The 7112-nt window shown below is 47.6% G+C and overlaps 1 long non-coding RNA gene across 2 annotated transcripts; it reads right to left on the reverse strand.

Annotated features, from left to right (window-relative positions):
- Nucleotides 1–1440: 1440 nt before the first annotated feature.
- Nucleotides 1441–3063, reverse strand: LOC119305416. 2 transcript variants are annotated; one of them, XR_005148663.1, is made up of 3 exons: nt 2781–3063; nt 2097–2195; nt 1441–1733 (listed from the first exon to the last, which is right to left on the reverse strand). It is a non-coding gene; the product is annotated as an uncharacterized LOC119305416 (long non-coding RNA). The 2 variants fall into 2 exon arrangements; XR_005148664.1 differs by having other exon boundaries at nt 2741–3063.
- Nucleotides 3064–7112: the final 4049 nt, after the last annotated feature.

The following is a 7112-nucleotide window of genomic DNA, read 5'->3' on the forward strand; positions in this document are numbered from 1 at the left end:
CTTCTCTCGAGATAGCATGTATTACGGTGGGTGAACAAATTACCGCCGAGCAATTGATAGAAAAGCGCATAGTTATCAGAATATCTAGGCAATGACCATGAATATAGGCATCACGTCCGTGTCAAGTAGACCGAAATGATTCTGCATCTACTACTATTACTCCACACATCGATCGTTGTCCAGCATGCATCTAGAGTATTAAGTTCATAAGAACAGAGTAACGCATTAAGCAAGATGACATGATGTAGAGGGATAAACTCAAGCACTATGATATAAACCCCATCTTTTTATCCTCGATGGGAACAATACAATACGTGCCTTGCTGCCCCTGCTGTCACTGGGAAAAGACACCGCAAGATTGAACCCAAAGCTAAGCACTTCTCCTATTGCAAGAAAGATCAATCTAGTAGGCCAAACTAAACCGATATTTCGAAGAGACTTGCAAAGATATCAAATCATGCACATAAGAATTCAGAAAAAACCAAATATTATTCATAGATAGACTTGATCATAATCCACAATTCATTGGATCTCGGAAAACACACCGCAAAAAGTATTACATCGAATAGATCTCCAAGAACATCGAGGAGAACTTTGTATTGAGAATAAAAGAGAGAGAAGAAGCCATCTAGCTAATAACTGTGGACCCGAAGGTGTGTGGTAAACTACTCACACATCATCGGAGAGGCTATGGTGTTGATGTAGAAGCCCTCCATGATCGATTCCCCCTCCGGCGGAGCGCTGAAAAAGGCCCCAAGATGGGATCTCACGGGTACAGAAGGTTGCGGGGGTGGAAAAGTGGTTTCGTGGCTCCCCCTGATGTTTTTAGGGTATAAGAGTATATATAAGCGGAAGAAATAGGTCGGTGGAGCTCCGTGGGGCCCACGAGGGTGGGGGGCGCGCCCTCCAGCCTCGTGGCCGCCTCGCGGAGTTCCAGACTTCAACTCCAAGTCTTCTGGATTGCGTTTGTTTCAAAAAAAATCATCGCGAAGGCACTACAGGAAAATATGCCAGTGAGACGCCCAATATCATAGCTAGAGACGCGTTATTTCATCCCTAGCTAGTTGTAGAGTCATTTTAGTAAAGCGTCCTTGGAGCGTCTTCCCACGGACCATCTCAAAACATTTAGACACGCTTTTAAAGCGTGCTTACATGGTGTGAGACGTTATATAGGACGTTCTGCTTGACATGCTCATATCACATCCCTACTCACATATACAAGTTTCATTTGCAATCTAAAGAAATATATTGTGCTTTTCTGTTTTACCATTTCAAAATCAATTCTTTATAATTCAATAACTACATATGGAAATAAGGCAAAATCGGTGCAAATCACCATGACAGAAAAGAATTGTTTTCTCACTATCACAAATCACAAACCAGGAAAGAAAATGCAAACCATTACAGTGAAAACGAAATTATATTAGCAAGACCTATTGATAGTTTACAGCTGAACTGTACATTAATATACAATAATGTGCATGTCACTGAAAAATAAACTTCTAATTCTAACTATCTGGAAGCTGAATCGATCTAAGAAGATTCAATTTCTCAGTTGAAATGAGTCTAAAGCCCTATAGCTAATTGTACACCAGATTCCCAACTTTCACAGCTTCCATGGATATTTCTTCTACAACAATATGAAAGCTTTCCTTACACATTCCTCTTCCACATTATTTCTCTGAAAAAACATGTTATAACATGTCAATTGAATTAGTTCTGTCCTGTGAATCCTGCAATAAAACCACATAAAGATCAGAGAAAGGAAACAAATACAATGAGAAACAGAGTTGGATGATGTTAAATAAACAATTTACGTTGATGCCAGTGAAAATTTACAGTTTCGGTCAGTATATCTGTTTCTTCTCTATAGAACTAAGATTTTTTGTAAAAGACTTGGGTTGACTGGTTATGCTTGGCGTCACTAGTAATCTTCAGTCCAATAAAAATTATACACAAGTGAGGATGACAGAACAGAGAAGTATAAGTCAGTCGATCTAGAGATAGGGCAACTAATGTGTCAATCAGATGATGAATACACTGTTCTCAATTATATTTGTCAGTTAAAATGGTTGGACCTTGGATAAATCACACACCTTGTATTGATTCAACACTGAATGATATGAACATGTATTCGTTGCACTTGCAAAACATCATCCATTGAATATTTCCCTAACGTTCAGTTCCTCGTATATCTGCAAACGGCAACAAAACACCACTAGTTATGGCAGTGTCAATATTGACCAGCTACTGTGCTGACGGAAAGAAATTACTATGCTGTTTGGTTATAGCCAACAACAATCTGACATGATTATAATCTTGTTATCGTGTCTAAAGCTAGCAAATAGAAATAATAGTCAGCTTAAACTTAGTAACAACTGAATCAGCAGTATTTGTTTGAGGGGATGAATCAGCAGTGTTTATATACATTCTATAAATATCCGAAGTTTACTATTCTCTTGCATATCATGGTGCCAACATAAATCTGACACCGTTGGATATTTGTGGTAAACAAGTGAGCAGTGTTAGTGAAGCTGAGGTATACTTTGTGAAAGTATTAATGTTCTCGTACTAGATCTTCCCTGACACGTATGAGAAAATGAATCCCATCCTTCATTCTGATAGATAACAAGCTGAATTCGTCAAACACTCAGAATTACAGCTCTCCTATGGAATCGCTCATAGCAGTTTTACAGATCAAGGAATGCGCAAAAGATTTTAGTGGCAAAGACGAACTGACCATAAAGATATTTTCAAAGGAAAGGAGGACCGTGGGGTACCAGGTGCCTTCCACCTTCCTTGGGCGGGGATGGATTCACGGTTGCACCGTCGCCGATGACTTGAACACCTAGCTTGCCGGTGCGGGAGGGAGCCGACGTTTTGCCGAAGGTAGTGACATCGACTACATCGGGCACCGGAACCTTGGGACGCCGGCGAGCAGCATCCTCCATATGTGAGTAAAGTAGCGACGTCGAAAGTTAGCCGGCCTAACCGCCGGCGAGCCTTGGATGCGCCAGATCTGAGGAGAACAAGGGACACGCCAGTTGCTTTTTTTTTCCTTGAGCGCGGATACGCCAGTTGCTTTTTTTTAGACAATCAGCCAAGTTTTTATTAGACCGTCACAATATTTACATGGACGAACTGAAGTCCACCAGGATGGCCTAACCAAACATGATGGCCCACCCTCAGTTTCAAAACATGCTTCGCTAGATTGTTAGTCTTGACATTCGAGTTCCTAAATTCATGCACAAAACTGCATAGATGAAAACTACGAGAGTATTCTATTCCACCTCCGGAAGCAGCTCAAGCTCAGGCTGATCGGCCTTGCTGCGATCGAGCGGGCGCGTAAGCGGCAAGCGCCGCGGATCACATGGCTCAAAGCTGGGGATGCCAAGCCTGCTTTCTTTCAGGCCAAGATCAACTCCCGCAGAAGAAAAAACTTCATCCACTCTCTGCACTCTGATTCAGGGATGGCCTCCTCCCACGACGAAAAAGCTGCTGTTGCTCATGAGCATTCCGTCAAGCTGCTTGGCACCAAGCAGACGCGAGGCTGCTCCATCAATTGGGAGGCGCTGGAGCTGCCCTCTGTTCAAAATGCAGGCCTCGACAACCCCTTCACAGAAGCTGAAATCTGGGCTGCTATCGTGGCATCGCCGGCCGACAAGGCCCCAGGGCTGGACGGCTTCCCCGGTGCATTTTTTCGAGCCTGCTGGAGCACAATCAAAACGGATGTCATGGCAGTTTTTGACCACTTCTACAGGCTCGCTGGGGGCAATTTTGCGGACCTCAATTCCGCCATGATCGCCCTGCTGCCCAAGAAGGACGGCGCCACTTGCATGGGAGATTTCCGTCCGATCAGCCTGGTGCATTCCATCGCCAAGCTCATTGCCAAAGTCCTCTCTATGCGGCTGGCGGCTGTTATCAGCACAATCATCTCCCCTGCGCTATCTGCATTCCAGAGAACCAAGTGCATTCATGATAGCTTCCTTTTTGTCCAAAACAGAGTTCGTGCCCTGCACCGCAGCAAAACCCCTGCCCTGCTGCTCAAGCTTGATATCGCAAAAGACTTCGACAGTGTTTCCTGGGAGTACATCCTAAAACTGCTCCAGAAATTGGGTTTCCCGCCAAGATGGAGGGACTGGATCGCGCTGCTCCTTGCGACTTCCTCGTCGTCCTGCCTGCTCAATGGCATCCCTGGAAACAAGTTCTTCCACCTTCGCGGCCTCCGTCAGGGCGACCCGTTATCGCCGCTGTTGTTCATCCTGTGCATCGACCCCCTACATCGACTGCTCGAGGCTGCCACTAGAGACGGCATCCTACAACCCATCCCCGAGAGGGCCGCTCGCATGCGCACTAGCTTGTACGCGGACGACGCAGTAATCTTCATCAACCCAGTGCGGCAGGAAATAGACGAGCTCCTCCACATCCTGCACTGTTTCGGCGAGGCCACTGGCCTAAAGGTGAACCAAGCAAAATCCTCGGTCGCCCGATCGCCTGCGACGGAATCGACCTCGTTGATGTGTTACAAAACTTTGGAGGAACAATGGCGACGCTGCCCATTAGATATTTAGGCCTCCCGATCACCACTAGCAAGCTTAGACTAGTGCACCTGCAGTTCATCTTAGATAGGATTCGAGCACGGTTAGCGGGCTGGAAGGGCAGGCTGCTACCAATCGCGGGCCGGCGCGTGCTGGTAAGGTGCGTGCTCTCGGCCATGCCCACGTTCGCCCTCACCGTCCTTCGAGCCCCGAAGAAGTTCTTCAAGGACGTCGACAAGGCCAGGAGGCGCTTCCTTTGGGCGCATGACGGCGAGATCACTGGCGGAAAATGTAAGGTGGGCTGGAAGATGGTCACAAGACCGGAGCGCGCTGGCGGCCTGGGCATCCACGACCTGTCTGCGTTCACCCGTGCGCTGCGGCTCCGCTGGCTGTGGCTCGCCTGGACGCAGCCAAACCGGCCCTGGGTCGGCTCGGGCGTTCCCTACAACGACGATGATGAAGCCCTGTTTGCGGCCTGCACGATTGTCACCATCAACGACGGCACCACGGCCTCGTTCTGGTCGTCCAACTGGCTCGATGGCAGGCCCCTGCGTGCAGTCTACCCGGAGGTTTTCGCTCAATCCATCCGGAAATGCAGGACCGTGCGGGACGTTCTGCACCAGGACCGATGGGTTCTCGACCTTCGCCACGACAACTTCAACAACATCATCCACAAGGTGCTTCAACTGGCCAGGCAGCTGCGAGACGCCGCAATCACCCTGGTTGAGGGCACAACGGACACGATCAGATGGACAACATGCAGCTCTGGCCTGTACTCTGCACGCTCAGCATATGATGTGCAATTCGAAGACACTCCTCTGCTCAATTTCAAGACCTCGATCTGGAAAGCATGGGGGCCGGGCAAAATGAAAATGCTTCTCTGGCTGCTACACTTGGACCGGCTCTGGTGCAACGACAGACTTCAGCGGCGTGGCTGGGAAAACAACTACTTCTGTCAGCTCTGCGTGCGACACCTCGAGACATCTTCACACCTCTTCTGGGAATGTACGTTCGCCATTCAGGTCTGGAATGTCGTTGCAACATGGGCGGGCTGCAGCGCATTAGGACACAACAACTGGAGCAGTGGGACATCAACAACCGAGCGAGTTCGACTGATCATCGACGGCGCTCCGCCTGGCGCCAAGAAGGGAACCAGATCATTACTGCTGCTGATCATATGGCACATCTGGATCGAGCGAAACTCATGCACCTTCAGAGGGAAACACCCCAGCGTCAGCAACATCATCGAAGCTTGTCGTAGGGACATGAAGCAATGGCGGATCGCCGGGGCCAAATGCATCGAGCACCCCTTTGGGGATGTACCTTGAGAGATAGCATTCTTAGTCCACCGGCCTCTCGGCCGCGAGAGGCAGATGTACCCTTTTGTTTTCGCCCCACTGATCGCTTGATCAAACATTGTTTTCCCGCTCTCTTCTGCTCAATGAAATGAAGCCAATGGCTTATTAAAAAAAAACGAGAGTATTCTATGATCTCACTTATAATAGCCCCATAACTAGGCATATTCTTCTGCTTAATATCTTCAACAATCACTTTGCAATCCGTTGCAACGTGTATCGCCTGTAGATGAAGATCTTCTGCTAAAGCCATTGATTCTTGCACTACCAACGCCTCAAGAGTAGCTGGATCATGTATGCCCTTAAACACAATGGCTGACGCTCCAAGGAAAGGTCCCTCGCCATTCCTGCAAACCGCAACAACCGATCCGCATGCCGCCCTACTTGAAGTTGCGGCATCCACATTCACTTTCATTATTCCTGAAGGTGGTTTGATCCACTGGGTTGGTTGCACAGGCCGTGAGTGCACCCACTGACTTTCCTGTTTCTTCAGTATTTGGATATCATTCAAAAAGGAGTTTATAAAACAGTGAGTGGAAAAGGGGCTCTGAAATATATCCTTGTAAACGGCCTTTCTCCTCGCTGCCCAAATGGCCCATAGAGTGGTAGTCATACGGACAAAATGATCATTGGACAAAGCAGCCTTCCTAGCAAAGAGCCAGTCTCTGACATTTTCAGTTTCAAAATGGCTTATTTGATCCACAATAGCCTCGTCCGAAAGTGCCCAAACGCTGCGAGCCATCGAGCGATTCAACAATGCGTGTCTCCATGAGTCCCTCGCTCCACATAAAGCACATGCCGCTACATGTTTCTATGCTGAAGTACATCCGCTGTTGGGATAGAACTCCGTGCAAGACGCCACAAAAACATCTTAATTTTCGGTGGTACTTCAGTTTTCCATAACTCAGTCCATTCCGTGCCTGCGTTTTCCGCTGCCGAAGTGCTATCATTTTCCTCGATCCAGTTTTCCCTCGCGATCTTTGTTTGCATGATTAGTCTGTATGCAGACTTAACAGAGAAAATACCTCTCATCTCCCCGCTCCAGGCCCAAAAATCTTGTATGTTCCGTGTGCACAGGGGAATTGCTAGTAATGCTTCATCATCAATTGGCAAAAAGACTGTCCAAACCAAATTCTCATTCTAGCTTGATGTCACTCCATTTATCAGTTCTGAAACCATCTGTGGTGGGTTGGGATTAACGGTGCAATAGGTCTCATCA

Source organism: Triticum dicoccoides, chromosome 5B (assembly GCF_002162155.2).
Source record: "Triticum dicoccoides isolate Atlit2015 ecotype Zavitan chromosome 5B, WEW_v2.0, whole genome shotgun sequence".
NCBI classification, from domain to species: domain Eukaryota; kingdom Viridiplantae; phylum Streptophyta; class Magnoliopsida; order Poales; family Poaceae; genus Triticum; species Triticum dicoccoides.